The sequence below is a fragment of the Poecile atricapillus genome, chromosome 11 (genome assembly GCF_030490865.1).
Source record: "Poecile atricapillus isolate bPoeAtr1 chromosome 11, bPoeAtr1.hap1, whole genome shotgun sequence".
NCBI classification, from domain to species: domain Eukaryota; kingdom Metazoa; phylum Chordata; class Aves; order Passeriformes; family Paridae; genus Poecile; species Poecile atricapillus.
In genome coordinates this window covers 18,872,895-18,889,635 of record NC_081259.1, presented here as the reverse complement: position 1 = coordinate 18,889,635, position 16,741 = coordinate 18,872,895, and positions in this window count along the sequence as shown.

Sequence of the window (16,741 nt, the reverse complement as noted above, 5' to 3'; positions counted from 1 at the left end):
GGATCCATCCCCTCATGGCCACCATGGCAGAGCTGCCTGAGGGTTCCATCCCCTCAGGACCGCCATGGCAGAACCGCTTGAGGGTTCCATCCCCTCAGGGCCACCTGAGGGATCCATCCCCTCAGGGCCACCATGGAAGAACCGCCTGAGGGATCCATCCCCTCATGGCCACCATGGAAGAACCGCCTGAGGGATCCATCCCCTCATGGCCACCATGGCAGAGCTGCCTGAGAGTTCCATCCCCTCATGGCCACCATGGTGGAGCTGCCTGAGGGTTCCATCCCCTCATGGCCACCATGGTGGAGCTTTCTGAGGGATCCATCCCCTCATGGCCACCATGGCAGAGCCCTCTGTCTGGGATATCAGAAGCACCACACTCCTCCTCGCTTCTGTTCTTCATGGGTATAAAACACTGGAAAATACAGAGCAAGGGCTGATATTTGGCTCTGTTCATACTTCAGGAGTTTCTGTGCCCTTCTGCAGGGGCCACAGTGTTTCAGGGGAATCCAATTCCACGCTAAATTTTTCAGCTTGAGGTCTACGCACACACAAAAGACAGATATCATTTTAAACACCATTCTATCCATCACTTCTGTGCTTCCATACAAAAGATTTCCAAGGGCTGTGTCATGTGAGCAGGAAACAGAAGCTGCATAAAGCAAAAGTTTTTGCTCCATGTTAGCAGTGGAGTTGTGGGCAAAGAGCACAATCACTCACTCCTGGATGACTGGACAAGGCAAGCATGCTGGAAATCGGCTGTTGGTGAGCTTTGGGTGGCTTTTCTTTATTTTCCTGTCATAAATCACGGACACCAGGTCCAGTTTGCTGCTTACTTTTGCTTTGTTTGTCAGCCCAGGTGATGGTGGGGAGATACGAGGCTTGTAGGAGATCACAGGACAGCAGAGCAGCAGAGAAGGAAACTGGGGGGAAAAACAGCGGAAAAACCCCTCAAGATCAGATTTTCAGCTTTCTGCAGAGCCCTGTGTCACCAGCATGCCCAAAGTGGGGTGGGCTGGGAAATAATGGGTGGTGACATCCCAAACTCTCCTGGTTCCCTGACTTTGTCTCCCTCCTCCTTCACCCTGCCCAGGTCGATCTCAGCCGACCATCAGCAGACTCCACGTCGTTCCACTGCTCACTGAAAGCCAGGATCAGGCACACTTTTTCCATGGAAAGCCTGCTGAAATCCCTGCCTGAACGCTTCAGGACTCAGATGAGGATGGCAGGGGCGAGGTCACGCGTGAGGAGGAGCAATTTTTGGCCCTGTGCTGCTGCTCCACGTCATCCTGGCTGCCCCTGGCTCCCCAGGGATGCCAGGTTTGATGTGCCTCAGAGATTCCACTGGAGAATTTCCATGGTGCATTTCCATGACTCACTGTTGCTGCCAGCTGATTCATCTGTGTGACACTACTCTGCTTTCTCTCACTGCGGTGCAGAAACATCCTCTTTTTTTTTTTTCCCCAGCTGTGTGTGGAACAATCCTGATAGCAGCCCTTTCAAACCAGACAAAATGGGAGCAGAGCTCCATTAATGCCGGGTTTTCACACTGCTCCCTGCCGTTTTCCCGGGATTTTGCTGTAACTCTGCTCCTCGCAGGCACCCACTCGCTATTAGGCCTTCCCTCGGCTGCCTGTTCTCCAAGTTTGGAAGGAGCGAGCGCTGGGAGCAGGCTCTGGATCTGCTCGGAGATCCTTGTAACCATGGCAGCCCAGGGTGACTCACGCTGCCACAGGCCCGCGCCCAACTTAGCACGAGGAATTTTTCTCCCCCCGTCCCTTGTCAGCAGCTCGCTTTCTCTGCCACGATTGCATAACTCACTTGTGTTCCTCCGCTTCTGCCCTGCTCTCCTCTCACCTGGAGCTTCCCTGGCAGCTCTGCCTTTCGAGTTGTTCCCCAGGCAGGGAATGAAGGCTCAGCACGGAGCTGGTCCATGGGTTTGTCATCATACAGCACAAGAAAGCAGAGCAGAAAGTCCCCACAGCCCAGAGGTGTCCTCACGGGTCTGATCCCCACTCTTCTGGAGCACAGAGTTCCTACAAATCCCTAAAATTTATAACTTAATATAATAATGTAATGTAATATAATAATATATAGAATAGAATATGTTAATATAACATAATATATTATATAATATTACTATAATAATAATATTAATATTAATGGCAACATTAATATTAACATCATAGTACTATTATATATTTTAATGTTACTAATATAAATATATTAATATAATATAATATAATATAATATAATATAATATAATATAATATAATATAATATAATATAATATGTACTATATTATAATATACTATATTATAATATACTATAATATAATATATTAACATGTAATATAACATTAATATATTATATTATATTATATTATATTATATTAATATTAGTATTAATATTATAGTAAAATCATATGTTAATGTTAATAATATTAATATATAGAATAAAATAATATATTTTATAATTTTTATCTTATAATTTGTATTTTATAATCTATATATTTTATAATATATAGAATGAAACTCTGGTCTCCAGCCATATAAACGGTGGCCAAAAAACCCCTCTTGTTGTCCCATGGATCAGGGAATCCCCTTGCAGCTGGAGTTGTGCAGGAAAAGGGGATTTGCCAGCCCTAGATCCACCGCGGTGGTTTGGTGGTGAAGAAAACCGTGGTGATTCCCAGCTTCAGGAATGCCAGGAAAAACTCAGGCACGTCCAAGTTTTCCAATCCCTGCATTTTCCCTTCAATCAAGACACATATTTTCACCTCGGGGTGGGGGGTGTGTCTCAATTTTGATTATTCTCTGCTCATTCCTTCAGAACGAGGAAGACGGAAAATCTTGGAAGCAAAGAGGAAGGGAAAAAAAAAAACAAACCCAAACCCCTGTAATCAGCAGGAAATTCAGGAGAGTTTCAGTTCTCAGAGAGCAGCAAAGAGGCATCACCCTTATTTTGTGGGGGAATTTTGAGCTTGTCTTCTTGCAGCTGTGAGTGTTTGAGAGATCCCTGTAATTTTGATGTGTTTAGTCATATGCTTTGGCATTTGAAAGCTTTCACAGAATGGGTTGGGGTGGAAAGGATTTTGGGGTTATCCTTTCACTGTTCCAGGGTGCTCCAAGCCCCATCCAGCCTGGCCTGGGACCCTTCCAGCTGCTCTGGGAATTCCACCCCAGGGCCTCCCCACCCTCACAGGGAAGAATTTCTTTGCTTTGCCTCACTTGGACTCACTTTTTGAACGTGTCCTGGGCCGGGCAGAGCACGAAACAGAGTCCAGCACAAAACTCCTCTTTTTCAGCTGCTCTCAGGGCTGAGAAACCCTGGATAACATCAGATAACGCTCCCAGGGCCGCTTGCCAGGAAAACAGCGATCCCAAAAGGTAACTCCGACCCGATTATTGGGTATTCATCTCCCCAAAGGCACAATGGCAGCTCGGGCAGATAACATCGGGGTGAGGCACCGCAGAGGCTCCGTGCCTCATTCACACCCTGCTGCACAGCTGAGCCCCGCCGATTTCATCCTAAACAGCCGGGAAAAACTTAAACTGGACAAAACCCCCGTGCTCTGAGGAATGAGAGGAGGGAGAGCTTGTAAAATCACACAGCGACGTGCTCTGAGGGAAAAGAGTCGGAGGCAAAGCTGCTCAAAAAAAACCCCCAAAAAACCAAAAATAAATAATTCTAGATGTTCTTTTCCCCTCAGCAAAAAGCTGAGCTGACACTTCCCAATCGCAGGGAGAATGGCAGCTGGGTTATTCCCACCTCCTCCCAGTGCTCAGTGCTCCTGTCAGACTGGACATCTCCTCTGAGATGGCTTTCGGTGCAGAACAAACGAGTGACACAAGCGGTGATTTGGGGCAGGCTGCTTTGGGATGCGCACACAGAGTCCGGGGAGGAATCTCGGCTGAGATCAGCTCCGTGCTGACTGAACGCTGAAGTTGGCCTGAACTCCTTTTCTGCAAGGAAAGAGCAAGAGGGGCACAAATCAAACTGCTTCTCCCCCCTCTCCCTCCTCTCTGACCCAGCCCCAAATTATTTGTCTCCATTGCGAATTCCTCATCCAGCTCAGGCACGCTGGAATGTTTTTCTCCACCCAGTTTTTTAGGGAATGGGGGTCCAATAACTCAGCGGTTCCCTGACCTCATTACCCCGAGGGAAGGGATAGCTTTTGTTGGGAGCAGCTCCGTCCAGCCACGGGCAGGCTGCATGGGGACAGCTTTGCTACACCCCGGCTTGCTCCTGGGCGCCAGCGAGGCCCTCCGGGAAGGCACAGGGGGAAAACTTGGAACATCTGGAGGAATTTTCAGGATGTGGCTGATGCGGTAGGAGCAGACGGCAGGTGGCAGCCCTGGATTAGCGCAGGGCTGGCTCCAGCCAGGCTGGGCACTGCCTGCAGCTGGGCTCCCTCTTCCTGAGGAAAAAAACAGGGATTTGAGCTCTTGTGGTGGCTGCAGGGACAGCCCCATGTCCCGGGGTGCTCCTCACGGCTGTTCCCGTGGCATTTTAATAGCCTGGGCTGTGGCTTCGGACACGGGGTGCCCTGGTGGGGCGGCAAGGAGGGCTCTGCTCCCGCGGAGGGGGGAGGAAGGGGAAGCACACCGTGGCTGGCAGGGAAGGAGAGCAGCCAGGAGTCCCCACATCCTGCCCAAAACAGGCTGGAAACACCAACCCAGGATCAATCCCAGCCAGGGCACCTAGGGCTGGACAGATCCAGGAGATCCCTGGGCAGATTCCGGGGCACGAACCACACCTGAGCCCAAGCTGGGAAATCAACCCAGGCCAGGATTCAGATCCCTGCGGCCCAGAGGTGCAGGGGCAGCAAGGGTTAAACTAGACACCAGCAGCTCAGAACAAACCAGGACCAGCCCTGGGCTGAGCTTAAGAGGGTTCCCGTGGGTGGGAATGCCAGCCCAGGTGGGGCTGCCCAGGGCTTCAGGACCGGTCACTTAGCACGGGTTTGCTCCAGAGGCAGAAGAGCTGGGGCATCCCTGGTGGTTACATCCAGGGACACCTCAGTGAGCTGCTTTCCCTCGTTTTTCCTCAGGGATATATTTGGCCGTGTCTGGGCACTTCTTTTATTCAGCCTGGAGAATGGGAAGCTGAGGGGACACCTCCCTGTGCTCTTCTTCACTCTCCTGGCCTGGGATAGCCCCTAGGGAGCGGCTGGAGCTGGGCCAGGGAGGGTCAGGTGGGAGATCAGGGAAAGGTTCTTCCCCAGAGGCTGCTGGGGACTGCCCAGGGCCCCCCAGGGAATCACAGCCCCGAGGCTGCCAAGGACAGGCTGGGGTCTTTGGGGTGTCTGTGCACGGCTTGGACTGATGATCCCAACGGCTCCCTTCCCATCAATGATTCCATGGTTCCCTCATGGCTCACGGCTCCGGCCCCACACGGTGTGGGGTCACTCTGGGGGTGCTCAGGGCTGCTTTGGGAACTGGACACAGCTCCCAGCCATCGATGGAAGCTGTGCTATCATGGCCATCACTGAGCACCAGGACTCCCTCCTGGCTGCTCCTGCCCCACAGGGTGAGATCCCTGAGGGGTCACTCTGGGGGTGCTCAGGGTTGGTTTGGGAACTGGACACAGCTCCCAACCATCGATGGAAGCTGTGCTATCATGGCCACCACTGAGCACCAGGACTCCCTCCTGGCTGCTCCTGCCCCACACGGTGAGGGGTCGCTCTGGGGGTGCTCAGGGCTGCTTTGGGAACTGGACACAGCTCCCAGCCATCGATGGAAGCTGTGCTATCATGGCCATCATTGAACACCAGGACTCCCTCCTGGCTGCTCCTGCCCCACACGGTGAGATCCCTGAGGGGTAACTCTGGGGGTGCTCAGGGTTGGTTTGGGAACTGGACACAGCTCCCAGCCATCGATGGAAGCTGTGCTATCATGGCTATCATTGAACACCAGGATTCGCTCCTGGCTGCTCCTGCCCCACACGGTGAGATCCCTGAGGGGTAACTCTGGGGGTGCTCAGGGCTGCTTTGGGAACTGGACACAGCTCCCAGCCATCGATGGAAGCTGTGCTATCATGGCTATCACTGAGCACCAGGACTCCCTCCTGGCTGCTCCTGCCCCACAGGGTGTGGGGTCACTCTGGGGGCGCTCAGGGCTGCTTTGGGAACTGGACACAGCTCCCAGCCCCAGCCATCGATGCACGGGAGCGGTGCCATCATCGAGCGCTGCCGCAGCCGCCCCGGGGCGCAGGCAGTCGGGCAGAAAGGCCGATAATCCATCTGCCTAAACAGCAGCGATTAACATGAAATGAAGACAATGAGCCGCGATCGGTGTGACAGTGACAGAGGGGACAGCCACGAGGTCACTGCCACTATCCTGCTTCCAACGTCTCTTGTGGGGGATGTTGATTTTCCCCAGCCCCTGCAGCTCATCCTTCAGCAGCTAAATCCAGGTGAAAGCTATCTGTTGAAATGATAAATCTCATTTTCCTGGTCCTGCGTGCAGCAGGTTGCATTAGCCAGGGGTGTTTGTAACCCTAATGGCTCGCTCCCATCAGCGTTCTCTGCTGCCCTGGGGCACGTTCACTTCAGCCAGCGATGCAATTAAAGTGATTGAATGAAAACCTCGTTAAGTCACTCCTCCCTCGACACCTAAAATAAACCCCTGTGCTGAGGAAGAGCTGGGGCCACCACTGGTGGATTTTAATGGCCTCGAGCAGCTGGAGCTGGGACCCCCAGCCCCAGGGAGCCGCTCTTGCTTGGAGCTGGAATGTGCTGAATCGGGCCCAGTTGGATCTTCCAGCCCTAGAAAGGGCCATTTTCATCCTGCTGGGATCTGGAAGGGTGCAGACTGTCCCAAGATTGAGGTGTGATGAATAACACGGCTCCAAAAACCTTCTCCCACTGGCTGGGTGTGTAATGAATGGAATTGATTCGTGCTAAGTTGTAACTGTTATTAAAGTTATTATTAGAAGCAATCAAAAGAATCAGTGTTACAAGGCAGATGCACCCCTTTACAGAGGTTGCATGTTAAAATTGAGGTACAGGATGTAGTTTGGAAGATAAGTGATGTGTCAGAATGAAAACGGCCTTGAGATGGACAAAATTAGAACAAATTTAGGCATTGGGCATAAAAACCAGTAAATATCAGGCTAATTAGTATCTTTACATAACACAATGCTCAGTACACACACACAAACCTGTAAGGTTATCCAAAGGACAACGAGGGAGAGGAGAAGCCTTCGCCAAAAGACCCCCAAAAGAAAACTGAAGACCCCCTAACAACAGGTGAGGCATGTGCCATGAAGAATAGTGATATAAAGTCAGAAAAATGGGAAATAGGAGGAAACTTAAGGGAAACATTAATGAATATTTATAAGCATACAGTATATCAGTTTAGTTTGAATTGTTTTGTTTTGTATGTGAGGTGGGGTGGGAACCTCCTCCGTATCCCAGTCAATTTTGCTTATGCTTTAATCATACTTAATTACTGGCAAATTATATATATAAATTATAATTCTTACTAAATTGTATTCTTTTACTAAATTTATACCAAATTACTATTCAATTTACTAAATTGTATTAATTTTTAATTAAACTCTTATTAACTCAAGTTGTCAAAATTCTAATTTCATTTATAACGGATGTTACCAAAACCATGATGTTTGGCTTTGGGATTCCTGAGAAATGGAAATTGCGGTGGAGAGGATTGGGAAGAGCTGGATGCACACAGTAAAAGAAAAGCAATTTATGAAGAAAAGATTTTTTTTGTTTTATCAAAAGGAGAAAACGAACAAGAGTGAATGACCAGCCTGGGCTGAATATCCCAACTCTTTCACCTCCTACAGCTCAGAGGAGTGACAGGAGGGGAGGTTTAATTGATGGCAAACATTACAGCCGGTGCTGAATTCTCCAGCCAGGGCAGGAGAGACTTTTATAGCAGGGAACACAGGGAGCATTGTGAAAGATGACTTTGGGCATTTCTGGGTTAGATTGCAGCAAAAAAAAATAAAATAAAATAAAATAAAGCAATTTTGCTTTAATCAACTCTCTAACAAAGCCCTGACACAGTGAAGAGCAGAAGGCATCAGAAGATAGGAAATTGTCAGCCTTGCTGGAGCTGAAAGATAAGATTGTATTCCCTCCAGCTCCACTAAGAGAAGATAAATTATCCGTGGGGGCAATTCAGAGAGAAAATAATATACAATTAAAGTTGTTTGAATGAGCTTTTAGGGAAGCACGAGTGCAGGAACGAAACAGCCTAAATGGAAAAGCTGAAACCTCCTTCCCATGTGCTTCTAGAAAGCAGAACTGGGGGGGGGGGGGGGGGGGGGGGGGGGGGGGGAAATCATAATTTTGGGGGAAAAAATGATAAATTGGGCAGAAAGAAGAGCAAAGGATGGTCTCTATAAGGGACCCCCAGGGAGATGCTGGGCCTGGGGCTTTGTGCAGAGGAAGAGAAGCAGCTCTCTCCAGGAGCGAGAGGCAGGGCTGGGAAAGGCTGGAGAGTGGCAGCTGGGCTGGGAATGTCATCCCTGCAGGTTCCCTTTGCCTCTCTGAAGCCGGGGCTGGGTGTGGAGCTCTGTCCCCATCCCGCTGGGTCCATGGGAAGCTTCCAAGCTTCCAAACTTTGGGAAAAGGCCGGGAAGCCAGTGGGTGCAGAGGTTATTTCAGGCTGTGCTGCCATCTGCCCTTCTCTGGGCTCTGCTTGAGCAAACAATCCCGGTGTAAAGGTTAAAAATGCTCCGTGTTTCCATGGACAGCTGTCCAGTATTCCCGAGGCCCATCCCGAGGCCAGCAGAGCACGAAGGGGGAATGAAGAGGAGGAGGAGGAGGAAGGAAGATGGTGCTGAGGTGGAGGAGCCGCTTTGGGAAGGGTTTTTCTTGGGGAAAAGCAAGCTCCGTGCTGTGTGCCGCAGGGTGGGCTCTGAAAACATGTGAGCCTGGAAATGTGCTGTGCTGACAGCCAGCTGCTCCACGGGGTTATTCCATCTGTGGGATCACTTCCTGCTGTCCCTCTGTCCCTCTGTCCCTGTGTCCCTGTGTGTCTGTGTCCCTGTGTGTCCCTGTGTGTCCCTGTGTCTCTGTGTCTGTGTGTCTGTGTGTCCCTGTGTGCCTGTGTGTCTGTGTGTCTGTGTGTCCCTGTGTGCCTGTGTGTCCCTGTGTGCCTGTGTGTCCCTGTGTGCTGGTGTGTCCCTGTGTCCCTGTGTGTCTGTGTGTCTGTGTGTCCCTGTGTGTCTGTGTCCCTGTGTGCTGGTGTGTCCCTGTGTGCCTGTGTGTCCCTGTGTGTCTGTGTGTCCCTGTGTGCTGGTGTGTCCCTGTGTCCCTGTGTGTCTGTGTGTCTGTGTGTCTGTGTGTCCCTGTGTGCCTGTGTGTCTGTGTGTCTGTGTGTCTGTGTGTCCCTGTGTGCCTGTGTGTCTGTGTGTCTGTGTGTCCCTGTGTCCCTGTGTGTCTGTGTGTCTGTGTGTCCCTGTGTCCCTGTGTGCCTGTGTGTCCCTGTGTGTCCCTGTGTGTGCCTGTGTGTCCCTGTGTGTCTGTGTGTCCCTGTGTGTCCCTGTGTGTCCCTGTGTCCCTGTGTGTCTGTGTGTCCCTGTGTCCGTATGTCTGTGTGTGTCCGAGTGTCTATGTGTCCCTGTGTCCCTGTGTCCCTGTGTGTCCGTGTGTCCCTGTGTGTCCGTGTGTGTCCCTGTGTCCCTGTGTGTCCGTGTGTCCCTGTGTGTCCCTGTGTGTCCCTGTGTCCCTGTGTGTCTGTGTGTCCCTGTGTCCGTATGTCTGTGTGTGTCCGAGTGTCTGTGTGTCCCTGTGTCCGTATGTCTGTGTGTGTCCGAGTGTCTGTGTGTCCCTGTGTGTCCGTGTGTGTCCGTGTGTCCCTGTGTGTCCGTGTCTGTCTGTGTGTCCGTGTGTGTGTCCGTGTGTGTCCCTGTGTGTCCGTGTGTGTCCGTGTGTCCCTGTGTGTCCATGTGTCCGCGCTCCTCACCTCGTCCAGCCTGTCCTGGTTTAGGGCACATTTGGGAGAGAATCTCCAAATGGGGTCCCCCAGAAAAGCAAATCCGAGCGGCCCCTCCACCAACTGCTTTGGGAAAAGAGATTTCCTTGGAGAGAAGTGGAAAAAACCTGTTGATTAAACAGAAATGGAATAATATTAAACAAGAAAACCTCTCACTGTTGGATGAGATGGCAAATCCAGAAAATTCCTTTCCATGTGGGGTCGCTCGGCTGACTCAGGAGCTGGAAAGCGCCGAGGTCCCGACCCCACAGCCCCGAGCTCTGGGGGCTTGTCCGGGATTTCAGTCCAGAGCAGGATTGTGCAGGAATCCAGAAATGGAGAAACATTTCTCTGTTTGTCCTACTCTCCAAAAAGGTATTAATCTTATCACTGACAGAAAAGCTTCCAAATATCCTTGAGTAAACCAAGATTTATAAAAAATTAAGTAAAAAGTAGTATAATGTTTAGTATGCCACTGAAGTGAAAAATATAAATTTTAGTGTGTTTAATACATGGAGTAAAAATAGAAGTAAAAAGATGCGGTTCTTAACTCTCCTTCTTCCTTCTTCTCCATGATTCTGCAGTTTTTAAGAGCACAAAAAGTGATTGGTTGAAAATTAGTTGCAGTTTTAATTACATAAGTAGATATAGAAAACTTATTTGTTAATATATAAAAACAATTCACGTGTTTATTGTTAATTGAATAAAAATAGATATAAAGATGAAACAGCCGCCGAGCTCAGAGCCATTTTGTGCCTTCAGAGCCAAAGTGAACCAAGTTTAAGCTAAACTTGTGCAGAAAATCTAAGAAAGCCAAGTCTTTTAATAACATCCTAATAAACACAACAAACAAAATCCTAACCAACTTCAGAGTTTTCTTCCTGACCCAAAAACCTGAGCTAAACGGAGCTCCCCGTGAAGGAGAATCCTGAAAGAGCTTGGCTCAGAAGAGACCGAGAAATCAGTTTCAAAAAATGCAGCATAGAGCAGTGAAACAGTTCCAGATCGAGCTGATCCAAGGAAAATCAAAAATTCCAGGGAATTTCTGTGCCTCAGCCAGCTAAAAACTGACTCACAGCAAAAGGAGCTCTGTCCTGCTGTCTGTCCGTGCTGCAGCCAGCCAGGAGCAGGATGTGGGGACGGAGGGCTCTCCTTCAAGGCCTTTTATATTTCTATTTATCCAATTAACAAATGCCAAGTTAATTATTTCTCTTTGTGACCCAACACCCGTGCGCTGCACTGCAGCACTCTTGATCCAATCAATTTCTACCCAAAAAGAGGAAGGTGATGATGAAGGAAGGAGAAGAGGCAACACCCTAAATAAAATAGAATTAAAATTTTCTTTTATTTTCTTTTCTTTTCTTTTCTTTTCTTTTCTTTTCTTTTCTTTTCTTTTCTTTTCTTTTCTTTTCTTTTCTTTTCTTTTCTTTTCTTTTCTTTTCTTTTCTTTTCTTTTCTTTTCTTTTCTTTTCTTTTCTTTTCTTTTCTTTTCTTTTCTTTTCTTTTCTTTTATTTTATTTTTTTCTACTTAAGGGATGATTTCCTTTGCCTCTTGTTTTTTAAACTACATTAAACTTTTTTCACCCAGTGGCTGAAGAAAATTCTCTGATTTACACACTCACATTTTCCTTGGATCTGTTCAGTCCTGCTCTGGACTGAAATCCCGGACAAGCCCCCAGAGCTCGGGGCTGTGGGGTCGGGACCTCGGGACCATATTTCCCACATGGAAAAGAATTTCCTGCATTTGCCATCTCATCCAACAGTGAGAAGTTTTCTTGTTTAATATTATTCAATTTCTGTTTAATCAACAGGTTTTTTCCACTTCTCTCCAAGGAAATCTCTTTTCCCAAAGCAGTTGGTGGAGGGGCCGCTCGGATTTGCTTTTCTGGGGACCCCATTTGGAGATTCTCTCCCAAATGTGCCCTAAACCAAGACAAAGAGAAACCATCCTAAATCCTCCACTTTGTCTCTTGTTTTTTAAACTACTTTAAACTTTTTTCACCCAGTGGCTGAAGAAAATTCTCTGATTCACACACTCACATTTTCCTTGGATGTGTTCAATTCTTTCATTTCTGGACTGAAATCCCGGACAAGCCCCCGGAGCTCGGGGCTGTGGGGTCGGGACCTTGGCGCTTTCCAGCTCCTGAGTCAGCCGAGCGACCCCACATGGAAAGGAATTTTCTGGATTTGCCATCTCATCCAACAGCGAGAGGTTTTCTTGTTTAATATTATTCCATTTCTGTTTAATCAACAGGTTTTTTCCACTTCTCTCCAAGGAAATCTCTTTTCCCAAAGCAGTTGGTGGAGGGGCCGCTCGGATTTGCTTTTCTGGGGGACCCCATTTGGAGATTCTCTCCCAAATGTGCCCTAAACCAAGACAAAGAGAAACCACCCTAAATCCTCCACCTTGTCCCTTGTTTTTTAAACTACTTTAAACTTTCAACTTTTTTCACCCAGTAACTGAAGAAAACTCTAATTTACACACTCACACTCCTTGTTTTTGTGTTTAACAAGGTTCCAGAGGCTGGGCCAGGGTGTCACCGCTTCCCTGGGGACATGGTGACGCCCTTGGGGGTTCATTTATCCCCCCTGGTTGCCCCCAAAAAATTTGTTTGTCGTAGCGATGTGGGGTTTGTGGCTGACTGAAGAAACGACCTCAAGGAAAGGTTTTGGAGATTACAGCTCTTTTCTTTTATTCCCAAAGCCTGAAAGGGATGAAAGCCACGCTGGAAGCGGATCTCACAGAGGTTTGTAGCGCTAAGGAAAAAGCAGGTGACTTTTCTCTGATAAGAAAACACCTGGCTGATATTTCACAGATAGCTGGGCCGCTCTGAGCTGCAGCAATTTCCTGGGAGATCAAAACGCTGCGCACGCTGTGGGATTGAAGCAGGAACCTCTGCTGCTCTGGGAATTTCTCTGGCTCGGATTTGCCAGGAGCAGCGCTCCTGCTGCCTTCCAGAGGATGAGGAGTATGGATGCTAACTCTGAAACAGAGAGCATGTAGAAACTGCAGGCCACATAGCTTTCTCAGTCCTGCCTGAGAAAGTGGCCTGGGAAATCATGAGGAGGAATTAAAACAATCCTCAGAGACAGAAAACAGCCTTGCAGGTGCTGTTTGTCTGTTCCTTGTTTTCCTGCAAGAGAAGGTCGAGGGGTGGTGAACCCCACTGAGCAATGATGGTGATGTGTTTGTTTACTAACCAATAAGAGTTTCTTTTCTGTACTCATCACGTATCTGTCTATAAAAAAGATCTGAAGCAATAAACTGGGAGAAATTCTCCTGATCGACTCCTGAGAGAGTCTGTGTGGTTCATCCAGCCGTTCCTAATAGAGTGACAGAGGAGGGGCACCGTGAGGCTGCCTCTGGGACTGAGCATGGAGGGATGATGCCTTTGAGGGAGAAACTCTCACATTTCTTAAATTTGGGGGCTGTTATATATTATAATACATGATACATATTGTATTGTTGGCTTTTTGCAAATATTAAAATGAATGTTGTATGTATAAGGTTAGAAAACTTTGTTGTATTAATACAGTTCCTTCTATTTCTGTTATTGATGAAAATTAGAAATGATGGTATAATACATATATGTTGAGCTATGGCATAGTATTAAAACAAAAACTATTCTTGTTTGTATTACCCAAAGACTGAAAAAGATATTTAGAGAGTCCCCTGCATTCTTAGATTATCTTATCCAGATGAAGACAGCAGTGACCAGAGCTCTGGGGGAGGAATTTATTGCATTTCTGTTATCAGGGAATGTGAAACTCCTTGGTGGAGCCAAGCAGATTGATTTATTGGGGAGGGCATGAGTCAAAAACTAAACAAAGAAACATCCAAAACTTAAGAGGAATGTTTGAATCGTGTATGAGAATTTATGGTTATTAATAAGGTTCTGTTTTTAAGGGACAATCCTTTGTTAGGTGAATGCAGAGACACCTGGCCGTATCTGTACACTTACTTTTTATCTCCTAATTGCCTTTCTATTAAACTTTTACATTCCATAAAAAAATATGTGAACCTCGTTTTTCACAGGGATCAAAAATCTCCTTTTTTGCCTTCTCCCTGCTGTCCTTGCTGGATGTGGAGCTGGTGAATCCCAGCCCGGAGGGGTTGGGGGCTGGAGGGGAGGATGTGGGAAAGAAGCAGGAGGAAAAGAGAAGGGAAAAGGCTTTGTTTTCCACGCCTGGGGGAGGGGAAGGAGCTCAGAGCAGAGCTGGCTCCTCATCCCTTCATGAAATTGTGAAAAACGAGGTTCACATAATTTTTATAGAATTTAAAAGTTTAATAAAAAAGACAATTAGGAGAAAAAAATAAAATATACAGATACAGCCGGGTGTCTCTGCATTCACCTCACTGACAAAGGATTGTCCCATAAAAACAGAACCCTACTACATATCCATAAATTCTCATCCATATCCATAAATTCTCACACATATTCATCCATTCTTCTTAGGATCTTTGGTGTTCTTCTGTTCAGTTTTCTCTTGCCCCCTTCCCAATAAATCAATCTTCTTGTCACCATCGAGATTTACATTCCCTGATACCAGAAACGCAGTAAATTCCTTCCCCCAGAGCTCTGGTCACTGCTGTCTTCATCTGGGTAAGACAGTTTACAAATGCAGGAGTTCTTCAGTTATTTTTTTTTTCCTCAGTTTTTGGGTTATACAAACAAAAGCAATTTTTATTTTAATACTATGCCATAGCCTAACATATATGTATTATACTACTATTTCTATATTTCATCAATAACAGAAATAAAGAAAACTATATTAATACAACAAAATTTCTCATTCTTATACGCATAACATTCATTTTAATATTTGTGAAAAGCCAACAATATAAAATGTATCTATAACAGAATAGAGGAGCTTTTCATCCCGCAGGCTGTGGAAACACCTCTGTGAGCAGGGCACAGTCCAGGGAGAAGCCAGAGCACGGAATGCCAGGGTCAGGCAGCAGAGACACATCCCCAGAACCCAGAGCAGGATAAAACCCCCTTGGGAAGGGCTGAGCCCACCCAGGAGCTCAAATCTGATCCCAAATCCGCAATTTAAATCCGCAATTTAAAATTGCGGGAAGCAATTTTAAAGCAGAGCCACCTCTGGGCTGGGCAGGAGCTGCCCTTGGCTCTTCCGAGCGTTTTCTGGGAATGCAGAGCCTGAGCTGGGGGTGATGCTGAGCTCACCCTCCCTCACTGCCCCTTGCAGCCCCCTCCGGGCAAGTTTGGGGCAAAATAAAATCCAGGTTGTTGCACTGTTCCCCCTTCCCAGGGCGTGTTCCCAGTTCTGCCCTCGCACTGGGAATCTGGAGAGCTGACCCCTGAAAAACTGTTAATAATTTCAATTAATTCAGAGGGGTTAGTTCATCTGCATTGTGGGAGCATCCCAGAGCTCTGGCACCTCTTGCCATCCCGGCTCCTATCGGGATTCGGGGATGGATAAAAGCTCCATGGATTTAGGGAAAAGGGTTTTGTGGAGCTGCTGTGATCCGAGGGGCAGCTGAAGGCTCTGAATCCTCGCTCCAGCATCTCCTGGCTGTGGATTTGGGAAGGAGCTGCAGGAGCCACACCTGGGAGCTCATCCTTTGACAGTAAAAGATTTTAAAATCATAGAAAATTGGGGAGTTAGGAAGAAAGATAGGCTTGGCAAGCCCTGGGAAAAGTGTTCAAAGTGGGCCCTGGGAAATGTCAGGCCTTGCTAAGATCAGGTGAAACTGCACCAGTGTAATCTGAATATGATAAATTATATAATTGTTAGATGGGATTAGATATAATTATTGTTTAAAGAATCATGAGAAACAATGTTAGGGGTTTGGGGGGAATAAAGAGAAATCCATGCTTGGGTAAAATCAGTGTATACAATAGAACAATGTAAGTTTAATAATTAATATCTAAGTTATATAATATTATATATATAGCATTATAATATTATAATAATATTATTAATATTATTAATAATATTACTATAAAATTATAATATTCTAATAATAGAATAGAATAGAATAGAATAGAATTATTAATAATGTAAGTTTAAAAATAAAATAAAATAATAAATAAATAAATTATAATAATAGATTAGAATAGAATAGAATAGAATTATTAATAATATAATTTAATTAAATAATTAAATAATAATACAATTAATTATAATAATGTAATTATTTATATAGAGTATAAAAACATGTTCAACTCAAAACCAGGTGGGGTCAGTTTTGGGTCTGTGTACCCCTGACACCCAGAGCTCTTAATGAAGCACCTTCATATAATCATTCCGTGATTTTGTGTTCCTGAATGCTAACACCATTTCCATTTTAGTTTTAATTTTGTTTATTTAATTTTTATTTTATTTTATTTTATTTTGGTTTATTTTAATTTAATTTAATTTAATTTAATTTAATTTAATTTAATTTAATTTTATTTTATTTTATTTTATTTTATTTTATTTTATTTTATTTTATTTTCTGGTGTTTCTATTTGAAAGCTCCAGGTGCTCAGAGCTCCCTTTGTGCCCTCAAACTCCAGCAGGAGCAGGGCTGCCCTTGTGATTGAGAAATCAGAGTTGTGCTGCTGCCTCCATCAGCTGGAGCAGCAGGAGAAGGGACAAACTCGGGATGAGGCCAGGAATCCCAGGATCCTTTTTGGGGGATTTATTGTCTTTTTCTTGTATTCCCCCTGTGATTTTGGGCAGCTGGGGTTTGATGTGGGAGAGGTGAGAGCTCTCCTGCAGAGCTGCCTCCAACAGCAGCGGGACCTGGAGCTCCGGGAAAGAATCCTGAGGGTTGGAGCTGCTCC